The sequence below is a fragment of the Microcaecilia unicolor genome, chromosome 1 (assembly GCF_901765095.1).
Source record: "Microcaecilia unicolor chromosome 1, aMicUni1.1, whole genome shotgun sequence".
In the NCBI taxonomy this organism is placed as follows: domain Eukaryota; kingdom Metazoa; phylum Chordata; class Amphibia; order Gymnophiona; family Siphonopidae; genus Microcaecilia; species Microcaecilia unicolor.
Window position 1 is genome coordinate 419,962,597 of NC_044031.1, and position 13,850 is coordinate 419,976,446.

The window sequence follows — 13,850 nt, forward strand, 5'->3', positions numbered from 1 at the left end:
TATCCTCTCATCACAATATAACACGAACAAACAAACTACTATTAACACCCCAGACTATACCCTTCCTGTCTCGGATAGCCTGAAACTTCTGGGTGTTACAATTGACCGAAATCTCATATTAGAAAGCCACGTGAAAAATATAATAAAGAAAATGTTCCATACAATGTGGAAACTCAAAAGAGTTAAACCTTTCTTCCCAAGGGAAATAATCCGCAACCTGGTACAATCAATGGTGTTAAGCCACTTGGATTATTGTAATGCCATTTATGCCGGATGCAAGGAACACATCATTAAGAAACTCCAAACTTCCCAAAACACTGCAGCCAGACTCATATTTGGAAAAGCGAAATACGAAAGCACCAAACCCCTAAGAGAAAAAACTACACTGGTTTCCACTGAAAGAACGAATTGCGTTCAAAATCTGTACCCTGGTTCATAAAATCATTCATGGTGAGGTCCCGACATATATGTATGGCATCATAGACTTATCAACCAGGAACAGAAAACGATCAGCATGAACATTCCTGAACCTCCACTACCCCAGTTGCAAAGGGCTTAAATATAATTCAATATATGCATCTAGTTTCTCCTACACCAGCATGCAACTGTGGAATGCACTACCAAAGGCCTTAAAAACAATGCACAACCTAACAGCCTTCCGGAAGTTACTAAAGACTAACCTGCTCAAGAAGACAGACCATAATGAGCCATCATTAATGACCTAACATCAAAACTCTATCTGAACCAGATAAAATTGAATTCTATACACCTGGCTGCTTCAATCAACCTATCACCAATGAACATTAACGCATTACCCCTTTATCTCTTATGCCTGAAATAAACTGTTTAGCCAACTTACTTTATAATTTACTGCAACATTTTATAAACTTTAATGTAATACTACTTTGTATTTCTCATTCCGGAAATGGCGATTGCCATCACGGCATAATGTAAGCCACACAGAGCCTGCAAAAAGGTGGAAAAATGTGGGATACAAATGCAACAAACAAACAAATAAATAAATATAATATAATTAACAGGATGTTTCATTTCTCCAACAGCTCATCCTGCCCAGTACACTGGAACAATCAATATATTATAAGGCCCTGACATATTTTCTAACTAAAGCAGTGTCCTTGGCATGTTAACCCATTTGAAGACATAGAAACAAAGGCTAATAAATAGAGCATAAAGAACCCCATAATAAAGTATCAGCTTAAAATCTTTAGTTGTTTCTATTGTTAACCTTTATTATTCTTCCCTTAATAGTAAAGCAGCTCCTCCCCCCCCCCCCCCCCCCCCCCCAGCACTGAAGAAGGCCTCTTGACCCTATTGAATATTTTAGTGCCACACCTAAGCGTCGGCAGTCAATTAGGCCAATGAGCCGTGTTGTGATTTCACTGTTGCTAGGTTCTTGGGGTATTAAATGTGAGCAGTTGCTTCTGCTTGCCTTGCAAGCCTCTAACTCTATTCTGGCTCCAGCTGAAAAGTGGGTTAAACTTAAACACACTTGCATAGAAAGAAAAAAAAAATGAAACCCTCCTCCACCAATTTACAATGAGCTGTGGGGTTTTGCTTAATGTGCAGGGAGGAACGGAAAAAACTGGTAGTGTCCCCTTACATTTCCTTATAAGGTATCTGCACACTTTAACCGCCAAATCATCTCAGTGATTAGAAGTAAAGGCACCCAAAATGCACAGCACAATCTTTATTTCACTAAACACCATATGAGCTGGCTTTCCAGCATTCTTTTTTAGATGGGGGACTTCAGTCCTCCCTATGAGCTCTCCATTCTCCTTTGTTCATTGTTAAACAAAACCAGGTCCATAAAAGTTGTGTTAATTGATTAGTCTCCGCCTAATTATTGCTCTTGTGAAAACCCCAAAGGGAGGAATGCAGCTGCCGCGCGGACTTCACAACCGTCCGAGCCACCGTGTCCCCCACCCCCCTCTCCTCTCGACCGTGGGCAATCAGAGGCATTTTCCCCCCCAATGATTAAAAAATTGGAGCTGGCCACATTTCAAGCTTCTTATCCTTTTCATAAGTTTTATATGCACATATAGAGACAAACAGTGTTTTGAGGTTAGCCAGGGTTAACATAGTAACATAGTAGATGACGGCAGAAAAAGACCTGCACGCAAAAAAAAAAAAAAACATACTGGATCAGACCAATGGTCTTTGTAGCCCAGTATCCTGTTTCCAACAGTGGCCAATCCAGGTCACAAGTACCTGGCAGAAAACCCAAATAGTAGCAACATTCCATGCTACTGCAACGAAACTTTTTTTTTGTCCAGTGAGTGAACAGTTATGCTTTGTTTTTGTAAAATTATGGTGCTAGAGCACAATTCCCTGAAGCTGCAGCCGAGAGCAGTAAAAGTCTCGGAGAGAGAGAGAAAGAATCTTCCTTGCTTTCCCTTCAGTGGCGGGCTCCCTCCCGCTCCTCCCCCTTCCCTGGGTTCCCGCTCGCCACTTCCTTTCCACGAAGTGCTCAAAGGCCGGCAAATATTACATATTGGTAATTAATCCGTCCGTACCCTCCGATTCCAAAAATGTTTTCTTTCCCCCCACCCCTAGCGCCCTTTCTTAAATGTTTTTGTCTTTAAATACTAGCTTATTGCCGTGATGGAAGGAAACAAGTCAGAACAAATGTATCTGCAGCATTAGGCACAGAAGAACAAGCCGGAAATGGCCCGATCATATGCCAAATGCCACTCTCCCCTCCACCCTCCTGTTCAATCGCTAAACATTTATCATTTACGCGGTATCAACAAACGTGCATCGAATCTGCCTAGGTTATTTTGTTTGTTTTTTTCTTGGAAGAGAAGACAGGAAGTACCTACTGCGTTTTTTGTTGTTGTTGTTTTTTTTGCCTTCTAACCTTTGCTCCCTTCTCCACCCCTTAAGTAAGCAGTGCAAAGCTGAGTTCAGTGTGAGTTGTCTGTAATTAGCAAAACCTAGATTCAGCTCCAGCGTCCCTCACAAACTCCCGCCAGCAGTGAAAACAAAATTGTTACCTGTAATTGACCAAATACATACAGAGAAATTCAAATCAGCAACGTGCTGCATATGTTGAAGGAAAAAACGATTGCCCTCTCTTTTTCAGGAAGTGATCAGTACCCTCCAGGACTCCAAATGGATACAGAAAAGTACAAGGTGGAGGAGGGAAAACGAAAATCTCTCCAAGTGCAATATGTCATAACTGGTCGTCGTTTGCCTAAAGCATAGCAATCTAAAAATTCACGGCTCAGCATGGTGGCTATTCACCGCCCAGCCATTGTGTAAGACTGCCAAATTAGCATGGCAATAGACTGTATTAACTACCCTACAACGTGCTAGGTCCTTCGGGGTTTCTATGCTATTTGGATTTTGGTGGCTTGGAAGACAGCAAATATTTCTGTTTAAGAGATGGTTTTCTTAACTGTACAAATCCAGAAACATCTACTAAAGGTGTGTGCAGTGTAAACATTTGCAGTCTATATAGTTTTTTCTGTGCGGTTTTGTAAGCATTTTTCTTTCATTTTAAGTTTTGCTTAATTTTTGTTTTGGGGTAGGTACATTCTTCTCAAAGAGTGCATACTCTGCAAATAATACAGTGCACACTATTCATTAAGGGGTCCTTTTACTAAGCTGCAGTAAAAAAATGGCCTATGGTAATGTGGGTGCGCGCTGGGCCATTTTTTTTTTAATGGACTGGAAATGGACATGCACTGAAATTAAAACTACTTTGTGCCTATTTATGGCCTGAGCCCTTACTGCCACCCATGACCTAGCGGTAAGGGCTCACTGCATGCACTACCCGCGTACAGGGGGAAAGGGACTGGGCATAGACGGGTCGGTAGCCCAACTGTTGGGGAGGCTAAAGGGGGCGGAGCTTACCTCCATACGCTCCATGGCAGCGACGTCAATGAAGAAAAAGAGTACAGGCTCGCCGCCAGCTTCTCCCTTCTCTCTGCACACAGTGTCCCGTGATGCATTTCCTGTTTCCGCGAGAGCAGAGAGAAGGGAGAAGCTGGCGGCGAGCCTGTAGTCTTTTTCTTCATTGACGTCGCTGCCACGGAAATAAAAGATAAAAATCCGCGGGGCGGGAGGGTGGGCCCCACAACCAAGCGGAAGTCGACGATCTGGCTGGGGAGGCTTAGCCTCCCCAAGCCTCTTATATGGGGCGCCTATGGGACTGGGACTTGATATACTGTCCTTTCTGTGTTTTTTCAACTACATTCAAAGGTTTACATGGTATATACAGATACTTGTTGTATGCAAGGCAATGGAGGGTGATAAGTGACTTACCCAGAGTCACAAGGAGCTGTAGTGGATCAAAGTCCCCTGCACTAACCACTAGGCTACTCCACTCTTTACAACTCAGGCAAAAGTTTCCAGCCAAAAACAGCCTACTTTAATATAATATTAATAAGACCAATATTAATATATTAAATATTATAATAATCATATCTATAAATATTAATAAAGTAACCACAGTCATTAAACGGACCCCCCCCCCCCACCCCACCCCCCCACACCACAAATTATTCCAACGAATAATTGAAGTTTCTCCATGATCATCAAGTGGTTGTTGTGAAACTTGTTACAGATGGATTAGCATGGACCATTATCCCATGACTTTTTTAATTTTTCTCCCCTTGTTTTGTGATGATATCAAGGAAAGGAGACAGGTGTGTGTGTGTGACTACATGATTAAGAAATTGGTAAGGCTTGTGTTTGGTGGCAAGTGTCATGGCTGGAATGTTATTTTTTTTTTATTTTGGCTTGCCTCCTCTCTTACCTGTCTTACTTAGTATAATTTTATTTAATTTTCTATGTCACCTTTTTCTCAGGTTATAAGGTGGTTCTCATGCTTCCTACCTTGGGGCCCGTTTTGTGTTATGAAACCATGAGATATCAGGGCTCATACTGTGAGAATGGCCCACACCAGAAGGAATGGTGATGTACCAGTACCTTAAATGCCACTGCTTAGTTTTTGGACAAGTATTCCTTTTTAAATTCTGGAACAGTCCTCGACTATACCACCTCCAACCAGGAGGCCATTCCACGCCCTCCACACCCTTCTGTAAAATAATACTTCCTTAGGTTACTCCTAATCCTATTCCCTCTAACTTTGTCATATGCCCCCCTCATTCCAGAGCTCTCCTTCATTTGAAAAAGACTCTCTTCCTGTACATAAATGCCATCTGAGATATTTAAACGTTTCTTCATGTCTCCTCTCTCCTCCTCTTCAAGCGTATACATACATGTTGAGGTTCATAAGCCTGTCACCTATAATGTTCTGCATTCAAGACGCTTACTAATTCGTAGCCGCCCCTGGACCGACTCCATCCTGTTCTATACCTTTCCATAGATGCGGTCTCCAGAAACTGCACTCAGTACTCCAAATGGGGCCTCACTAGAGATTATACAACGGCACTATCACCTCCTTTTTTCATGCTGGTCATGCCTCTCCTTTATGCACCCCAGATCCTTCTGGCTTTGGCCGTCGCTTTTTCTACCTGTTTGACAGCTTTAAGGTCATCAGACACAATCACCCCTACGTCCCGCTCTTCTTCGCACACTGACGCACTCACCCCTATACTGTACCGTTCCCTGGATTTTGCAACCAAGTGCATGACCCTGCATTTTTTGGGATTAACCTTAGTTGCCAAATATTGGTCATTCCTCTAGCTCGCTAGGTTCCTCCTCATGTCATTCACACCTCCCAGGGGTTCCACCCTGTTGCAGAGTTTAGTATCATCCCACAAAGAGGCAAACCTTACCAGACAGCCCCTTTCTGCAATATCGCTCACAAAGACGTTAAAAAGAGCCAGCCCTAGGACCGATCCCTGCGGTACTCCACTGACGACATCCTTTTCTTCAGAGCAAGCTCCATTTACCACTACCGTCTGGGGCTCATTTTCAAAGCACTTAGCCTTCCAAAGTTCCATAGAAACCTATGGAACTTAGAGAGGCATATTTTTAAGCATGTAGCCTTCCAATCTCCTACCATTCAACCAATTTTTAACCCAATCAGTTACTCTAGGCCCCGTACTGAGGGCACTCAATTTATTTATCAGTCACCTGTACGGAACCGCATCAAAGGCTTTGCTGAAATCCAAGTATACCAGATCAAGCGCCCCTCCCACATCCAACTGTTTGGTCACCAGTCGAAGAAGACAGTCAGATTCATCTGACACGACCTGCCACTAGTGAAGCAATGCTGCCTCGGGTCCCACATTCCATGTAGTTCAAGAAATGTCACAATCCTCCTCTTTAGAAGCGTTTAGCTTATCACCAACGAGTCAGACTGACAGGTCTGTAATTCCAACCTCCTCCTTACTTCCACTCTTGTGCAAGGAACCACATCCGCCCTTCTCCAGTCCACCGGGACTACTCCCGTTTCTAAGGAGAGCATTGAAGAGGTCTATCAGTAGAGCCGACAGAACTTCTCCGAGTTCCTTAAACACCCTCGGTGTATCCCATCAGGCCCCATCGCTCTGTCTACTTTTAGTTGGCAGGCTCCTCGTGAACACAGTCCTCCGTAAACGGGTCTGGTCTACCATACATCCATCCCCTTTAGCCTTTGTTTTCTGCAGCCCTACCCCCGGTCTTTCATTCGTGAACATAGGGCTAACATAATCGTTTAAGCAGTTCAGCTTTATCCTTATCTTCCACATATTTCTCTCCTCAGCTTTGAGCCTCACAATATATTATCTTATATTCAGCTTTATCTGTATCATCTTCCACATATTTCTCTCCCTCAGCTTTGAGCCTCACAATATATTAACCAATATTCAGCATTGTCTTATAATATCTGATTGTTATACCTTCTTTCATGTTTCTTCATCATCATTTTACCAATGATCTTTCTGTAACACTAAATGTCTATTTTCTAATGTCATTCCACTATTCATGATGTATTGTAAGCCACATTGAGCCTGCAAAGAGGTGGGAAACGTGGGATACAAATGCAATAAATAAATAAATAAAATAAATTAGGGCCCTTCCTCTGTCACTTACATATTTGAAAAAAGTCTTGTCCCCCCACTTTTACCGTATTAGATATCTTTCCTCCATTTGCCCACTTCGCTGTCCCGATAGCTTTTCCAGCTTCTCTTCACTTATTTAGGTATTCTCTCCATGTCTCATCTTTCTGAGTCATCTTATAACGTGCAAAGGCTAGCTCCTTTCCCTTATCAGCTTACTACATTCGAGTACTTACTTTTATGTAATTTTCTAACATAAAGGTTAGTTGTCTTTAATATAGCTCCTTTCAGTCTTGTCCATTACTGTTCTACATCCTTCAGCTGTTCCCATCCCGCTAACTGTTCCTTGAGAAATTCCCCCATCTCGGCAAAGTTAGTTCCTTTGAAATCCAGGACCTTCAATCTCGAATGAGCCCTCTCTTCTGTTTTAATATTGAACCCATACTATACGATGATCACTAGATGCCAAATGATCCGCCACCTTGATGTCAGAAACGTACTCTCCATTCGTAAAGCACCGGTCTAGAACAGAGAGGGAACCCACGGAGAGGGTGGGTGAACGCTTGGAATGCCCTTCCGCGGGAGGTGGTGGACATGACAAACGGTAACAGAATTCAAACATGCGTGGGATAGGCATAAAGGAATCCTGTGCAGAAGGAATGGATCCACAGAACTTAGCTGAAATTGGGTGGCGGGGGGAAGAGGGGTTGGTGGTTGAGAGGCTAGGATTAGGGGAGGGCAGACTTATACGGGGACTGTGCCAGAGCCGGTGATGGGAAGCGGGACTGGTGGTTGGGAGGCGGGAAAGGGAAATACTGCTGGACAGATTATATGGTCTGTGCCTGAAAAAGGACAGGTACAAATCAAGGTAAGGTATACACATATGAGTTCTATCGTGGGCAGACTAGATGGACGGTGCAGGTCTTTTTCTGCCGTCATCTACTATGTTAGCTCCATCCTGGTCGGTTTTCATCACCCACTGCTGGAACAATTTCTATGTAGGGAATCTAAGATCTTCTGATTATATTCCAACCCCCAGCTAGTTACAGTATAAAACTACCTTACGATTTTAATTTAATGTCAAATCTCACTGCTGCTCCTTAGGATCTGGGCAAGTCACCTTCACCCTCACATTGCATCAGGGCAAACTTAGAAGCCTTTTTACTAAATAACTGCATTAAGCTCTAATGCGTACTTAATGCGGGAAAAAAGGCTTACCACAAAAATCACTAAAGGGTTTTGCAGACGAAAATTTGCCTGTCAGCAAGCGCTAAACGTGTGCTATTTTTTAAAAAAATGTCTTTCAGAAGGGGACATGCCATGAGCGGGAATGGGCATGGAAGTGTTATCCAGCTAGTGAATTCACATTAGCGCGCGCTAACTGGCTAAAGCGGAGTTAATGTGGGAGCATTTAAGGCCCCCTTTTATCAAGCCGTGCTCGTAGCAGCCGGTGCGATAATGCCGACAAAGCCCATTCACTTTGAATGGGCTCCGTCAGCATTGCCGCACGGCTTGATAAAAGGGGGCCATAGTACCGCCTAAATAGGAGGCAGTAAGTGCTCCAAGTTAATTTATTTTTTGTAGGTTTCGCCACATAATGGAAAAATTAGTATGGGACCTGCAAAAAGAAAAACAAATGCCCTGTTTCGGAATGTACTAAAAATGGGCTTGTCGCATGGAAAAGTCCCATGCTTAAAACACGTTAAGCCCATTTCTTTACGTGCATCTTAGTAAAAGAGCCTCTTAGATCTGAGGCAGGGAAATACCTAGAGGGGCATTTTCGAAAGACACGTCCCACGTTGCGAGTTGGCCGTCTTTGCAAAACGTCCAAATCCAGGGGCAGGGAGGAAAACCGTATTTCAAAAAAGCTGGACGTCCATCTTTTGTTTTGAAAATACCATCAGAGACATCCAAATTCTTAAAATTTGGACGTCCCCTAGCTATGGACGTTCTGAATTTCGGCGATTTTTCAAAACCAAAGACATCCATTGTCAAAAACGTCCCTAATGCAGCTGTTTGGAGGTGGGAGGAGCCAGCATTTGTAGTGCACTGGTCTCCCTGACATGCCAGGACACCAACCGGGCGCCCTATGGGGCATGCGTGGACTTATAAAATGCTCCCAGGAACATAGCTCCCTTACCTTGTGTGCTGAGCCCGCCAAAACCCACTCTCCACAACTGTACCCCACTACCATAGCCCTTACGGATGAAGGTGGCACCTATATATGGGTACAGTGGGTTTGTGGTGGGTTTTGGAGAACTCACTGTTTTCTCCACAAATGTAACAGGTCTGGGTCCACCTGTCTGAAGTGCACTGCAGTAACCACTACAACTGCTCCTGGGACCGTCATGCGCTGTCACGGACCTGAGTATTGACATCTGAAGCTGGCACAACATATTTTTAAAGATGTTTTTTTGAGGGTGGGAGGGGGTTAGTGACCACTGGGGAGTACGGGAGCTCATCCCCGATTCTCTACAGGGCATCTGGTCATTTTGGGCACCTTTTTTGCTTATTCGTAATAAAACGCGTCCTGGTGAAAACGTCCAAGTGTTCATCAGGGACATCCTTGCTTTTTCGATTATGGGGTCAAAGACGTCGAAGTGTTCGGCACACCCAAGTCCCGCCTTTGCTATGCCTCCGACACGCCCCCCTTGAAATTTGGACGTCCTTGCAACGGACTGCAGTTGGAGACGTCCAAAATCGCGTTTCGATTATACCGACATCCTTCTCTTTCGAAAATGAGCCCACTAGTGTACCTGAATGTAACTCACCTTGAGCTACTACTAAAAAGGTGGAACTAAATCTAAAATATTATTTTAGGGCTGCATTTCGATTAAAACTTTAATCATGATTAATTGCGCAATTAATGTATGTTAACTTCATTTTTCCCCCCACTGCAACTCTTGTGACTCTAGGCCAAGTCCTTTAAACCTCCCACTGCCCAGAGTCAGAAGGAGCTGCAGTGGGTGAGAAAAAAAAAATACACATACCACTACTAACCACAGTTACAAATTTAATCGAAGTGCAGCCCTAAAAAAATTAAAGAATAAAAGAATGAAAGATAAGAAATACAAAATACAAATTGAAACATTTAATATTAAAGAATCTCAAATCCAAATTGGCTTTATCTTGTTAATTGATTCAATTCCAAAATACTTCATTTCAGTACAATCTTATTCACCATATTAGTATTCAATTAAATCCAAATATATATCTCAAATCCTATTGTTACAGGAGAGAAAAACACCTATTGATATAGAAGGAAAAGACTTCAGAAGCTCAGCGGACAAAATTTTGTTTTAGCAAACCCAATTACAGCTGCTTAACTGATCAGCTTTAACATTAGTCTCAAAAAAACCTCTTTTTTTTTTTTTTTTAAAGGTTTTCAAATTATTTATATTTTCAGTCTTGGATTTTCCATTTTGTATTTTTCATTTCCATTCTCTTAGCTAAAGGTAAATAAACTAGACAACTTAGCTTGTAATAAATGCTAGCTCTACAGAGCGCTTCTGTTTCTCTACTGCTTCTTTGGGAGCTTAGCAGTCAATAGCTGGATTCCAGGTAAAATTCAAAGGACCCTAAGGCAAACGGATTGGCAGGGCCCTGCGGTAGCGGCAGGGGATGTTTTTCCCCGCGTGTCAAGGCCCTTTTTTCCCCACAGAAGGCCATATGGTACGATTACTCTACTGCGTGGCCATGCGGCAGGGAGAATTACTGCCACCCATTGAGATGGCGTAAGGGCTCCAGCATGTAACCTAGCAATAACTGGATAGCGCTGCTACTGCTGGATTAGCGCCACAGTAAACATTTTTCGCTGCATGGGAAATGGCATGTGCTTGAGGCGAAACTACTTGCCAGAGGCCGCGTGGGCCAGTGGTAGTTCCGAGTTCCCACGCGGCAACCCCTTTAGTAAAAGGGGCCCTAAGCTCCAAAGAAGCAGTAGCGAAACAGAAGTGCTCTGTAAAGCTAGCGTTCATTACAAGGGGCCCGTGTGGCGACCCCAGAACTTCCACTGGCCCAACGTGGGTGCCGGATGGTAATTCCACCCCTAGCGGGTGCCATTTCTGGCGCTAGCGGAAATATTTAAAAATATTTCTGCAGGGGGTTACCCGGCGGTAATCAGGCAGCTGGTTACCACCAGGTTAGCACAGGAGCCCTTACCACCACCTCAATGGGTGGCAGTAAGTGCTCCCTCCCTGAAATGGCCGCCATAGCAAGTGCAAACATACCACATGGTCATTTATTTTTTTCTGGCCTTTTTACCCGCTGTGGTAAAAGGGGCCATGGCTGCGTGGAAAAAAACAGCTACTTTTACTGCAGGGCTCCTTTTACCGCAGCTTAGTAAAAGGGACCCCTAAGTTGTCTAGTTATTTACCTTTATCTATGAGATGGAAATGAAGATATTAAAGTGGAAATCCAAAGACTGAAAATATTATACAATTACAAAATAATTGAAACCTTTAAAAAAGAGGTTTTGAGACTACTGACAAAGCTGCTCAGAAATTAAGCAGCTCTAATTGGTTTGCTAAAACAAATTTTGTCCTATATCAATAGGTCTTTTTTCTCCTATACCAATAGGATTTGAGATATATACTTGGATTGAATTGAATACTAGTTGATGAGTAAGATTAGATTGATACTAAAGAATCTAAAACATCATTAGTCCCGGCTGTGTTCCTCTTCAAAGGCACTGGTGTAATATTGTTTTTATATACAGAAAAAACAGTGAAGGTGACTCAAATAATCACAGATGATGCTCCACAAGATCTTCAAGTAATGACTCAACACGGCCAAGTTTTGGCCTACCTGGCCTGCCTCAGGAGTCTCGTAATCTTGTCTGTGTGATACTGCTGTATTAAACACTGAACGATATATCAGTATAGAAGTGCTGATTCGAGCGGGAACTGCTTCAAATTAAAAAAAAGAAATCAGCAACTTCTCTTCTAAAGATCACTTCTCAAGTCAAACACATACGATGTGTTGTCTAAAAGAGGTTTCTCTTCAGTGTTGCAAACACAAGCAGTATCCCATTAGGATCACACAACAGGATCAGGAGACTTCCGAGGCAGGCCAAGTAGGCTGAAACACGGCCATATCGAGTCTGATCACTGAACACTAAACTTGAAGTTCTTTTGGAGCATCGTCTGTGATTTTTTTTTTTTTTTAGTCACCTTCACTGTTTTTATATATCTTTAAGTCTGCAAGGGCTCTGTTTCTTCTGTGTGTACATTGTAATATTGTTTCTGGCATCTGCTGCCTTGAATCAACAAGACTATCATGTGCTGGGGCATCATTAGTACCAGCCACGTTCCTCTTCAAAGTCATGTCAGTTCTGAAGTGCGCCACTGAAGGGGCATGCCTAAGGGGTGTATTCTGCCCCTTAGGCAATTTTGAGTTATAAATGTTTTTATTGTTTATATTTTATATATCTTTTTATTTTTTTAATAATTTCAACATAACATTCAAGCATACACTTGAAAAAGAAATCAGAAAAGACAGAGATACAGAAAACCCACTTAATAGAGGAAATAGACATCATTCATTATTCCCAATATTGCTGAAGCCAAGCAGGAAATGTAAATATAGAAAAAGAAACCCTAACAACAAGGCAGAGGAATCCTATGCAGTGACAGCCAGATTATGTGCTAACAAAAGGGAACTACCATTGCAGTCAGACCAACCTCCCAAGCCACCAAATTTTAAAAAATTGCTTAGGTCCAAGAAATAAATCACCACCATAATTTTTACATGACATATAACAGGAATGTTAACAAGTATGATGCCCTCATCACCAAGACCCTTGGGCAAAATCCCCCCAAAAAGTCCTTATGGCACCTTGATGTCATCAAAGGAAAATCAGGAAAAGTTATGAACATCAGAACCCAGAAATTGTTCATATATCTGAAGTAATTATACAACACCAAATTTCTGTCCAGTTCCAGGACAAAAGGTTACTAACAGAGTAGATCTAAACACCCTGTGCTAAACCAACCCAACAGCACTAAAAGTTGTTGCAGTGTCAGGCTTTGATTCCCGATAACCTCTCTCCCAGCCACCTCGAAAGGGGGCAGGGGGAATGAGGCATTCCACACACACTGGCTCCCCACTCAATAAGGCTAAATTCTGCCCCTTCACAGACAGTGCAAAAGCCAACAAACTGCTTCCCATTCTCGGTGGAAACAGTCTATATTCTGGGCACAAAGACACCCATTCTGCACTAAGGCCCGATTCACTGAACGTCAGGACCTCCAAAGGCACTGTAGCGGATCCATGGGCCATGATGCCAGCAACCTCAAAGGTGGTCTGAATCGGCTCAAGAACAGAACTTTGCACCCGCATGTAGGTGAGTATTTGACCTCGCTTCTTTCCCATTGTGACCAGCACAAACGGGGAGAAAATGGCATAAAACAGGCACCAACACAAGAGCTAACTCACAATACTTCTGCCTCAAACACCATCTTGACTCCCACAGGTTTGGGACACTCTTTGTCTGGTTTCTCCTCAGAGGCCTGTCTGATATGGTGGCCTACAGCATAGCCCTCGAGTCATTGAAACACACAAGACCCTCCACCACTACAAGGTAGTTTCCCTTTGGAGAAGCGCGGCTTTCTTCTTTATGTTTAACCCTTCTGGGCTTCAATGTCCTGTGCACTATTAACTTTGAGCCCATCAGTAACAATATACCTGGTTGTATTCAACAAATCACAAATCTAAGTTTTGGAAAAGAAATTGGTTCTTAGATTGCTCAAAGTATTTTTCAAAACTATATTGTGCTAAGTACTAGTAATAGGCCTCATGGCAGAACATTCTCACACAACTCTTCCAAAAGAAATCACATTAATTTGATATTATAACAAGTGTTTCAGACTCTCAGGCTGA

At 42.9% G+C, this 13,850-nt stretch overlaps 1 protein-coding gene across 4 annotated transcripts in view; it reads right to left on the reverse strand.

The window, feature by feature from the left end:
- The window catches only part of ZNF516 (zinc finger protein 516), a 347,045-nt gene that overhangs the window by 247,793 nt on the left and 85,402 nt on the right, over positions 1-13,850 (reverse strand). The window contains exon 1 of one of the 4 annotated variants that reach the window (XM_030211795.1): positions 3,037-3,125. The exons of the other annotated variants lie outside the window; for them this stretch is intronic. The gene's annotated coding sequence lies outside the window, so the exon portion shown is untranslated. Of the gene's footprint in view, positions 1-3,036; positions 3,126-13,850 lie in introns of those variants that run through there. 4 annotated transcript variants of the gene reach the window in all.